Genomic DNA, 12885 nt, shown 5'->3' with positions numbered 1-12885 from the left:
AATTTTTGGAAAAGTGATTTCTGGCTACTTTAATTTAGAAGAACAGCAATGGATTTCAAGTTAACATTTCACATCAAACATTAAATTTCCAAAATCCAATACTACTGAGATAAGCTATATCTAGAACTTAATGGGATAAAAGATAATTTGTTAAAATGCTAAGCATCACAAATGTGTATGGGCATATTCCAAGTCTCTAATAAATAAGTAACCACCAAACCATCTCATGGCCTTTTAAAATCACATATACACCTAGGCACTTAAACAAAAATGCAGTTATAATTTTTTGAAAAAATTTTGGTTAAAATTGAATATCACTGGACTCCATTCAACATTTCTTTTGCATTGGAACTATAGTTTCTCAGCATCATTGTAATTTTTTTTTTCTTCCAATGACATTGGATTGAAAAACATGTTTAGAAAGGTAGCTGCTATTTGCCTGTGTGCCTTGGAAATTAGCAAGAAGCATAAAGAACTCTATCATACTACCTTTGCCCCAGGTAATTAAAAAGCACCCCCTATCTCCCAAGAGAAAAATTGAGGAGGGATCTTAGGTTTCAAAACAAAATAAAGAGGTAACTTGGACAACAGATTCCACCAAACCAGTTCTATAGTTTGGTGTTATATAGTTTACCAGCAATATCAGAAAGGATAGTCTTTGAGGCACTCTGTAGCCTATAGTGCCAAAATAAAATTAATATAGGGGAAAACCCTGAATTATTCATATTGAAGTCTAATTGCACCCCAAGAAATAATAGTCAATACATTATTTCTAAGTGATCATGGGACCAAAATGTTTTTTGGCTTTCTGGCTTTTAACCTGAGGAATGGCTCTAGTGCAAATATAATTTTGAGGTTGGTCCCTTATTTATGAGTTGCAAGAATATTTTTAAGTGTGTTTTATAAACTGGGTATATGAAAGCAATTATGCACAAATGCTTACCTATAAATATTTTTATTAGATTTTCCAGTTTATCCTAAATTGGAGATTTTTCACTGGCTAGAAAGAAATGCTATTTCATAAACTTACTTATAAAGCATTAAAGATATAAAAACAGAAATCTCTCTTTAATAATCTTAACTTTTCTTCATGTGTATTAAATCTGAAAAGGAAATTTGTCTGATTTTTGTGTGTGCCACTCGAAGAAAATTATTTAACCATGTGTTTTAAAAATAGTAGTTGTTTTGCAACGTTGTATTTTCTACTTTTATTGATAACTGCTAACTTACTGCAGCCATATTCTCCTTTATTTTATCAATTTTATGAGATTTTTTCCAAAAATAAAATAGAGAAATGAACAAATATGACATTAAAATAGTGTTCATATGATTTACTGTCACTCAACTCTTAATATAATAGGTATTATTAAAATGCACATACAGTATTTGTCCCTTTAAGATAATTTATTTTATTTTATTATTAAAATACCATCTATTTTTATAGATCATTAAATAGTAACATTTCTTATGAACTAAGCTTTCAAATTATTTTTTCTAGTATATTTCTCAAGTCACCAAATAATACTTAACAAGCATTTATCTAAATCAATAGATATTTTGTATAAATAAACTCTTTTGTAAAGTAAATTGCTTTATACAAATAATCTGTTTTAAAATTATAGTTTTTGCCATATTCACCGGCCAGAATTATCACAAGGGGCAAATGATATACTTGATTTACTTAGTCAAACTTATTTATCCAACAACTTAGTGGGTGATTTTTCCCATTGCCGAACAGTTTTTTTTTCTTGGTAGTACTAGGTATTGAACCCAGGGGTACTTTACCACTGAACTACATCCCCCACAAAAACTCCACCCGCTTTAAAAAATGTTTTCAACACAGAATCTCACCAGTTTACCCAAGCAGCCCTTGAACTTGCAATCCTCCTGCCTCAGCCTCCCAAGCAGCTGGGATTACAGAAGTATACCATGGCACCTAGCTGAAGCCTCCAGTTCTTACATGAAACTTTTTAGTTTTTTTTTTTTCTTTTTAAATGAATCAATGCTGTGTAAATAGAGCTATATTCTCTAAGAAAACAACAAACAGTTTAGGGCTTGGACTGTGTTCCCCTATTCTTACATGCCCTACACCTTTCAGTGGTTAACACATTAGTGTTGTGTGCTTTTGTCAGTATTTCTTAGGAAAACAAGAAATTGTTCTTATTTCTCCATGTTTAGCTTCTTCATCTTCATTAGCAACTTTCAACTTTTATAAAGTAGTTTCCTAGGACTGTCATAACAAATTGCCAAATAAAACAACATAAATTTATTTTCACAATTTTGAAATCTTAGAAGTATAAAAATTAAAGTGCCAGCTGGACCATACTTCCTCTAAAAGCTCTAGGAGACTCCTTCCCTGCCTCTTCCATCTTCCGGTGATTGTAGGCATTCCTTGGCTTGCAGTTGTGCCACTTGTGTCTCTGCTTCAGTTTCACTGGATTTCTCTCCTTCCCTCTTCTGTTTTTTAAAACAAAGTGTGTTCTTGGATTTAGAACCCACCTAGTGAATCCCATATTATCTCAGCTGCAGATTCTCATTTTGATTATACCTGCAAAGACACTCCCCCTCCCCCAATAATCTCACATTCACAGGCTCTCAGTAGGTATCTTTTGGAGACTACCATTCAACAATTTCAGTAATTAATTATACAGATTTCTCTTGACTACATATTTGTACCAGAGAATAAGTGCTACACTGATACCCAAGAAATCAAAAAATCAGAACAGAAGTTAATTTCTGTCATCTTACAGTTTAGCCAGGCAAGGCTGATAGAGTAGCTCTGCTCCATTCAGCTATTAGGGGCCCCCATGTTGAGTCTCTGGCATGTCAGGGCATTCAGCTCAAGAAGGAGAAAGAAAGTGGAGAGAAGACAATTCCTTTAAACAAGTAAGGTTGGAGTTGCACACATCACTTCGTGATAGCATTCTGTTGGAAGGAACTTAAGTATTTATGTCACTTCCTTCAGCCTTCACTAAGGCTGGGAAATAGCATCTCCAGCTGGGTGGCCATCCTCGAAATTTAACTCCACTACTGTGCCCAGATGAAGAAATGGGTTGAAGAACTAATAGTATATGATAGTTTTAAAGAACCTTAACTCTCCTGATTATATCTTTTTAAAGTTAAATACATCATGGGTAGAGCCTACATAAGTTACAGCAGTTAATCATTTTCATTTATAGCCTGAAAAATAAATATTGATTCTCTTGATTTTTAAAATTCCATATTGTTTGAAATTATCTTTAAAGGAAGGAATTATTTTTCTCTAGTTCAGAAGTCATTGTTAGACATGGTTATTGTTAGTCATTGTTATTTCCTTTTAAATGTCTTTAAAACTCTCATAAAAGAAGCAGTACAAAACTCAAGAGGGTCAACAGAACCTGGGCACTAAGAAGAATGACATTCAGAGGAAGAGAACAGAACATACAGTGTTCCTTGGGCACACTTAACAAAGGCCCAAATAGTTGCTAGAAGGAGAAATGAAACTAAAATAAAATATTTCAATTAATATCAAGATTTAATTATACATTCCACACGAGGAGGATCAAGTTACTCATATGTACTTCTCTTTCCATGTTTGTGGCTTTAGCTGTTCTCAATCTAACCTTGCTGTCTCTATAATGTCCTATCTATAAGGGTGAAGCCCCTATACTTACTAATATATTGAGCCTGGAAAGATCACACCTGATACCTGCACAAGGTTCTGATACTGATAGTGGGCACAATCAGTAAGTGACAGCCCCAGGTGGTGTTTCCTTAGACAGACTTTCTCCAATGTGAGTGGCTTTGTGTCACACATTTTTGAAGTCTGACTGCTGAATCACCATGACAAAGCCATCTCTTTCTTTAGCTATTAAGGCCTAACCATGACATTGGCAAAAAATGAATCAAAATTTTTATAGACTTGTTGAAACACATTTTTAAAAGTTTTGGTAAAGTTAAGATTCTTTGACTACATATAGTATTTTCATTTAAATTATGGATATCATTTTAACATCCAGAATGCTTTTATTTTCATTAAGTCCCCATATTTAATAATTCCAATTTATCTTGATTATATCACAACTTGATTAAACTTCCTTAGCCTAAATCAATTTATTTGTTTCTCAAGCTATAAAAATCCCAGGTACTCCTAATTGACTATAAGATCCATAAATCCAGTAGTGGTTCTTAAAGTTTGGTTCCAAGACTAGGTGTTGAAGAATCACTAGGACATTTGTGAAAACTGCCAAGTCTTGCCCCACTTCTACTCATAGCCACACATCAGTATAACTAAAATCCTGTAAGGATGAGGCCCAATGAACTAAACTTTTAAAAGCACTGCAGAGGATTCTAATGCAAACTTGAGTTTGAAAACCACTGCTAGAGGTTGGCACATAGGGTTGATGTTTCCTGCCTTGCTTCTCCAACCTCACATGTGTATTCTATACATCTGTCCTCAGAACATCTCACCACTTCTCAAGTAATTCCTGCCCTTTCACACTTCAGTACCTTGGCACTTTCTGTTCCTGAAATGCTGTTTTACTCCCCCACTATCTGGCCAGATCCTACAAGGCACCATAAAATCCTTTTGAAGTAAGTAGGATATAAATAAGTATACACTCATCCTTCAACACCCAGCTCAAATAGCACCTTTGCTGCAAATTTCCTCTGACTCCCAAACAGGCTTAGTCATTCCTTCCTTTGGTTCTCCCATTGTAATTGACACTGGGTGCTACAGTTCTTTGCCTTCTCATGGTGAAAGATGGGTTCTTAAGTTCCTGCGCCCAAGACATCCTTTAAAATGCTGGGGTCACAGTGATATTACTGATAAGAAATTGTTGAGTAAAAGCTTATTTGGTGATTTAACAGGCAAGACCATGTATCATTTCTGAGCTTCCCCCAACCTGAAATTCTTTCTTTAAGCTAAAGTTAAATCTACTACCTGGGAAGGTTTCTCTTCTTCCTTTTCAATTGATAGTAGAGTTGAAAGAGAATGTAATGAAGAAATAAGTGAAGACTATCACCCAGATCAGTTAGACTATGCCTAGATAGAGGTCAACAGAGCATATCTTAAATCCCTAACTCACATCTAACAAGTGAAACAAATAATCTTGATGTAAATTCAGGTTCAAGTTAAGATTCTCAAAATTTTCTCTAATCTAGCTGGGAGCGGTGGCACATGCTTGTAATCCCAGCAGATCAGGAGGCTGAGGATCACCAGTTCAAAGCCACCTCAGCAAAAGTGAGGCATTCTAAGCAACTCAGTGAGACCCGGTCTCTAATTAAAAAAAAAAAAAAAAAAAAAAAAAGTAGGGCTGGGGATGTGGCTCAATGTTTGAGTGCCCCTAAATTCAATCCCTGGTACACCCGCCCCCAATTTTTTTTTCTCTAACCTTAGACTTCTTTTAAATTTATAAGAAGTGTTAAAAAAATAAGTATTTAAAAAAAAGCTAGAAAACATGTAATTTATCTTTGTATATGTGGTTAAAAAGTATGGATTTGTTCTGTAGAAATAATATTAATCTCAATAATATTTTCTTCATTAGAAAACTGTTACATTGGCAGTAGAATATTCTAAACTTTCCTTTTTTTTACAGTTTTAAAGAAAAAAATTTAAAGGGAATATTTCATACTTCTTTTTCTCAGTCTTCTATAGGGTTAAAAGGTGAACAGCACTTTATATGTACATGAACTTGTACAATAACAGAATTATAACTTCGAGACTTGGCATTTTCATTCACCATCATAAATGAACAGAGTTTTCTCTTTAGACTCCAAAATACTGTTTCCCATATAATTAAGGCTACTGGGAACTAGAGGCATCAAGTCTTTGGATTTTTCTGCGCTGGAAGTTAACCACCACAGAATCAAACCTGTCATGATTCATTGTCTTACTGTGAATAGTAATTAGGTAAACAATGATTACTTAGCAGCGATCAATTGGTGATTCCTCATTCTCCCTTAATCCTCATCTGTCAGCTCCAACAAGATCTCCTTCTTCCCAAATATGTAGTGCAGAGTAGTGCTGTTCTAGTTTGGATGTGAGATGTCCTCCAAAAGCTCATGTGTAAGATAATACAAGAAGGTTTACAGGTGAATGGATCAGTTTACAAGAGCCTTAATTCAATCAGTGAATTAATCACATGATGGGATTAATTGGCTGGGCACTATAGATGAGTAGGGTATGGCTGGAGTAGGTGGGCCTTGGGGGCATGGCTTTGGGATATATATTTTGTATCTGACCAGTGGAGTCTACCTCTCTGCTTCCTGTTCATTACGTTAGCTGCTTCCTTCCACCACACTCACCCACCATGATATTATTATTATTTTTTTTTTTAGAGAAAGAGAGAGAATCTTTTAATATTTATTTATTTATTTAGTTAGTTAGTTTTCGATGGACACAACATCTTTATTTTATTTTTTTTAATGTGGTGCTGAGGATCGAACCCAGCGCCCGCGCATACCAGGCGAGTGCACTACCGCTTGAGCCGCATCCCCAGCCCCCACCATGATATTCTGCCTCACTTTGAGCCCCAAGGAATGGAGCCAGCCTTCTATAGACTGAGACCTCTGAAACTGTGAGCCTCCAATAAACTTTTCCTCCTCTATACTTGTTCTGATCACAGCAGAAAAAAAAAAAACTGATTAAAAGAAGTGTAAGAGGAGAAGGAGATTGGAGATACCTCTCAGGAAGACAAGCACTTGGTAACGTACAGGCAGACCTGTAAACATAATAATGGCAGATAAAGCTGACAGAAATTGCAGCATTTTTCACTATCGTGGTAATATGGGATGGGGGACTTATCAAACAAGATTGGTTAATTTTCATAATTAGTTCAGGTTCTCAACTAAGCAAGCCTTCATTGAAGTACTGAGATAAATACTGCAAAGGAACAGAACTAAGAGTTCCATTTGGAAATGGGCACACTGTGAAAAATCATCTCTTACACCTCTCCTAAACCCTCAAGCAGAACTCTGATGCACTCATCATATAGGCTCTGTAATGAAGTTAGTCTCTTCTTAACAATTGGATTGTACTCCCCAAGGTAGGAAATGCCTTTCATTCATCTTTATACTCTCAAGGGAGTCTGCTGAAGTATATGCCCTCAGTATATTCTTCTTAAACAAATAAACTGAAAATCCATCATTCAGAAAGAATTACTTGCTAACACTGAGAAAGCAATTTTATGTAGGCTCCAAGGGTCCAGATATACTCATTTAAATTATACAGCTTAAGCAAGTGTGAGAAGAAAAGGCACCTGTCTTCTGTAAAATAGCACCAAACAAGGTGTTCCAGCTATTTCCTTGCTAGCTAGAGCACCCACTGAAGATCAACACTGTGCTCTAAGGCCAGCATTTGATGCACTTCTACTTTCCTTTGGCTGCCAGAGTAGTTTTTGAGGGGCTGCCATTTGTATTTATTTGGTACAGGGTTTCCTGAGGAATTCAGGATTTCTCAAATCCTATTATAAAATAAGTCACATTCTAATTTTGAGCCCAGAATCCTAAAATCTCTCCCAAAGGTTTAAAAGGTTGGCAAAGAAAGGAAGCAGGCCACCAAACCCAGAACAAAAGGGACTCCTAATTCTTCTTGAAGCTTAATTTGATAATAAATCACGGGGAACTGAGTTTAACAGCTTCAATGTCTGCATATCAAACATGCATTTATTATTATAGATGTACTTAAATTTGGTGGAAGGTAATATTGCATATTATATGGAAATTCAGTTATAATACAGATAATGTAGAGTTTGGAGATTAATTTACCCAAAACTAACAGCTTTTAATAGCATTTTCCCATTTTGAATTTAAATGTGATTAATTAACAATGATTGGATTTCCCCTTCTAATTCCCAATGTTGAAAAAGACACGTCCAAATCAGAGGTGCATTGGAAAGTCTATAATAAGAAGACTGGACACATTTGCCTATTGTATGAGTGACACGTGAAGAGCGGAAAGGATAGATAAACCCTTGTTTGTGATCAAGAAAATTCATGGAAATGATGTCCCAGACTCTCAAAGCAGAAAGAAAAATGATCTGTATATCCCAACCACATTCAAATAAATTCTTAAGTGACAGAATCCATTAGGATTAGACACAGCACAGGTAAATTTGCATTCAACTCTACATCTTTTCCTTCTATCTTGGAGAAAGCATCTTGTCCCCTGTCTAATCCTTTCCCAGTATCTTAATCCCATTCTTCTTAGCTCCTTTTGAACCTGGTTTCATCACTATTTCCTCCCTTAACCCTTCTCACTCCCCTGGCTTCTTAACCTCAATTTATAATTAGCACTTGGAATATCTAATAGTCCCATCTTCCTCACCCTGTTCCTTGTAGTTGTCACTCTTTTCTTTCTTCTTCTTTCATTCACTCTCAAAATCTCTGTAATTCTCCCTTTAGTAAAAGTATTTTCCCTAAGGCACTAGAGGTTACTTTTAAAAGAAATGTCTAAGACGCATTCATTGGTCTTTCTCTCACCACAAGCACTTTGCTACCTTGGGACACCATTGCTCCTTCCTTTCCTGTTAGAATTCTTTTTCCTTGGACTTCCATTATAATAGTTTCTCTTGGTCCACTTCATAATCCATGAACTCAGTTTTAATTTGAAATGTGGTTCCTCCACTTTCTCTGTGTGGTGAGGGGTAACTCACGTGAAACCAAGTGTTGATTGTACTGACTGGCCACACTGTGTTAATCTAGGTCCTAGCAGGAAAAAAACAGTAAAGACAATTATGATCATTAACTTTGGTTGTCAACATGACTGGGTTGAGGACACCTAGAAAATGCAAAAAGTATAATTTTGGGTGTGTCTGTGAAGATGTCTCCAGAGATGTTTAGCATGTCAATCAAGTGAAATGAGTGGGAAAGACCCATCCTGAACATGCGCAGCACCCCCAATTGGTTGGGGGTTTGGATACAATAAAAAAATGGAAGGGAGAAGCTTATAATTATGCATATTCAACCCTGAGTGGGTGCAGTTTTAGCTGCTGCCATCACTCATGGACATCAGACTCAAAATCCTGCCACCCCAGAAAGCAGACTTGTATTAGTGGCTGACCAGAGGGCTTTCAGGCCTTCAGCCTCAGACTGGGACTGCATCATTTGTCCCTCTTGTTCTGAGGATCTGGCTTCTTGAACTGAGCATCTGTTGGTTTCCCTGACTCTTCAATCTCTGATTTACACCAGTCTAATAAACCCATATGAATTGGTTCTGTTCCTCTAAAACGCAGTCTAATTAAGGAGTGTTTTAAGGGATGGTAAAGTTTCAGGAAATCAGTACCAGAGTTGGGAAAGAGTTGAAAACTTAATAAACAGGAATGCCATGGCCATGGAAGTATATACTTACAGCCAAAACTAGAGAAACTGGGTTCTGAAGAGGCCTTACCTCTCACTCCTACTATCCTCCAGTTTTCTGCTGGTGCCTCTCATGACTCAAACCTAATTGGAAACCAAGAGTACGACAGACTCAGCTGATGCTCTTGAAGTCCACCTCCTAGAAGCACAGCAAAGCAAGGAAAGGTAGAGAATGAACCTGGATGGAGGGCCAGCAGAGAACAGCCAGCGTATAAGCACAGAGTTCACTGTCTCCATCATGCACTTAAAAATATCTAGTGTACTAAGTATTCTAGGGAATCAGAGTATACGAGTTCACAAGACAGGAGTGATGTCCATTTTCATGGTGTTTTCATTCTATCCAGGGGAGGCAGACAGTAAAAGAATAGACATAAGGTATTAGTATGTGGTGATAAGCACAGGTATTCTGACTGTGGAATAGACAGGGAGCAATTCCCCTGGTGAGCAAACAGGTGCCCAGATTCCCACGATTGGATTGCCCAGCAGTTTCCCTCTGAGGCTATTAAGATAACTATTCGGGTGCAATACCTGGTTTCCATAGTAAAGTCCTTGGGTGTGAGAGGCTCTGTGTTTGTATTAACCTGGACTTTATCTTAGTTAGCTAGCACCCAGGATTAAAGGAATACTGGTTAGAGTGTAGTCATGTGTGATGGGTAAAATGTAACCTTTTTTGAGTTAGTAAACTCAGCAGGAGGGAGGAGTGGACACTTCTGTACTTCTTCTTTTTCACTTCTTCACTTCACTCTCTCTGTTCCACCTATGTCTGCTGCTTATACCTTGTGTCTGTGACTGTTCTTTGTGTGCTTCCTCGCAGGTATTCCTCCACGGGTGCTCCTTTACAGATAAGTGTGAAGGAAATAACAAGCAGTACCACACCTGTGATGTAGAAAGGGCAGTCTTTTAGACATGGGTAATCTATGAGGTGACATAAGAGTTAAAATGAAAGAGGAAAGCCAGGCTTTCTAAGAGCTAAAAAGGAGTGCTCAGACAAGAGAGATCAGCAAGGGCAGAGTCCAACATCCTGAGTTAGACACCTTGGAAAATCCAAGGGAAAGAGAAGAAGTTGAGGTGCTCAAGTGTGAGACCAGGACAGAAGGTGAGGGAGGAATGGCAGGCAGAAGTGAGATCATAAAAGTCTTTTCTGGCCAGGCAAGAAGTTAGATTTTTTTTTTTTCCTTAATGCAACATAAAGATTTTAGGCTGATCATAGAAGGTTGATGTGTGTGAATTAAGATACATCAGGCAGATTCTACTCATAAAATACACTGTAACTTTCACAATTCTGTGAAAAAAAAATTGTGGGGTGAGACATGAGTTGAAATGACCCACTGCAGTGTGCACTGTTCTGGTCAAACCTCTTATGCCCAGGAGAGTTGAATGGCGTTTGGGGTAGGGGTGGTGCTGTTTAGACCAAGATGAGCACTTCATCCAAGAGTGGCCCATCCACAGGTTGGCTGCCAGCTGGAGAAGTGGCTTAGTGCTAAGGGCTCTGCATTTGGATTATATTCTTATGGAATGTGGATTAGAGGATAAGAATAGGATTAATTAGCAAGTTGGTGCTATGAGAATAGATTAGGGATAGAGAACAGAGACAAGAAGAAGAGAAGATTATCCTTTGAGATGCCTAAATTCCTAATAGATACTCACATATTCATAAAGATACTCTTGTCCCTCCTCTTCTAATTAAGGCAGTCTGAGTCTTTCCTCACAAGTTCACAGACTATCAACACATGAATACTCTCAGGTTTCACTTTTTTTTTTTTTTTAAGAGATTGAAACCAAGGGTTTCAATGAGCAAAATGACTAGTCCCTTTTTATTGTTTAAAATTTTGAGACAGGTTCTCAGTAAATTGCTTAGGGTCTTGCTTAGTTGCTGAGCTTCCTCAAATTTGCAATCCTCCTGCCTCAGCCTTCAGAGTCCCTGGGATTATAGGCATGTGACACCATGCCCAATAAAGGTTTCATTCTTTAAACCTTATTTTCTCATTCCAATCAGGAGTGACAAAGATCAGCTATGGTAACTCTCAAATTTCAGTGGCTTAAAACAAACTTTTCTTCTCACTTACTTTACATATCCATCATGAGGTAGTTGGGACTGTATTCTTAATTGTCTTCCCTCCAAGACCAACAATGATAGAGCATACAGTTCCTGGAACATCACTGATTGCCAAGGCAAAGAGAAAATGGGTTCTGGAAGATCTTGCATCAGCAAATAAATGTTACACTCATAATTCACTGACAGAATGTGTTATGTAGCATAACCAAACATAAAAAGGCTAGAACACACAACTTTTCCATATACCTGAAAGAGAATAGGAATTGTTTGGCACACCTACCACTATTTGCTTTTCCATAACTCTGTTGCTTATAAACCAAGTCAGAATTTTAACTCCATGTTCATATTTTTAATCATCAACTAGAATACCACACTGGATGGTATCATAGACACCTCAAATCTCAGGACTGGAGCCTTCATTCTTTCCCACAAAGTTTTTGTACTCTCTCTTGGTCAGTGCCTCCATTATCTATCTACTACTTTAAATAAGGAACCCAGATGTTATTCTTGATTCATCTCTCTCTTCCAACACCTAATCAGCCATCAAACTCATCACTATTTCTCTGTAGTTTATCCCCATTTTACTAAGTCCAGACTATTACCCTATTTCAGATTCTTATGGATTCTTGCCCAGGCAATTCGGGCACGTCTTCTGTTAGTCCTTTGCTTCCTCGTTCTTCATTTCTTTCATTTCTGCAATAATTTGTACTTTAAACAAATACTATTTCTTTGATTAAATAAGTAATGGATCACCTAGAAGAAATTCAAAGTCTGAAGAGGGAGACAGTGATGTAAATGAAAAATTACAACACAATGGGACAGATGTGGTAATAACTATGTAGAAAGGTAACCTGGGAGAGGACAGGAAATTCCAATTGGGTGTGATGGTAATGGGAAGGTAGTATGGAATATTTCCAGACAAGAAGTGAAAATTCAGCTAAATGAGGAGAAAACAGTAGGACCAGGGCCTGCAAGTGAGCCACAGGAGTTGGAAAAGCAGGTGAAGGAAGCAGCATGTGCCCAGCACATTGGAGGCACTCCAGCCGACCAGGTCAAAACAGGGAGGATTGAGGGTAATGATGTGAAGGAGCAAGTACGCACCTCATCTGCAAGAACCCAAAGTGTCTTAGTTATTTTGCAGGGAACTGGATGTGGAGTCATCAATTGAGGTGAGAAATTTAAAAGAAAGAGCAGGTCTATATAGGATGATACTTTTATGTGTGGATACCATCACATAACATTTACTTAACACCGATTTGAGATACCAAGTTAATCTTCTTATTTTTGACTTGCAGTTAAAAAAAAAAAATACTGAGATTGAGAGATTACACAGGTACTAAACCTGTTTTCCACCAGAGCCCAAGTTGTTATCAATCAAGTTATGCTGAGTTTGAAAAATTCTATCAGGATGTGGACACAGCTAAGAGAACCTGGGGAACACTAACATTAATGGGGCAAAAGAAGAAGCCAGTGAGTTTGAGAAGACACAACCC

This window comes from Callospermophilus lateralis, chromosome 16 (assembly GCF_048772815.1).
Source record: "Callospermophilus lateralis isolate mCalLat2 chromosome 16, mCalLat2.hap1, whole genome shotgun sequence".
NCBI classification, from domain to species: Eukaryota; Metazoa; Chordata; class Mammalia; order Rodentia; family Sciuridae; genus Callospermophilus; species Callospermophilus lateralis.
Note: the sequence above shows the minus strand (reverse complement) of the source record.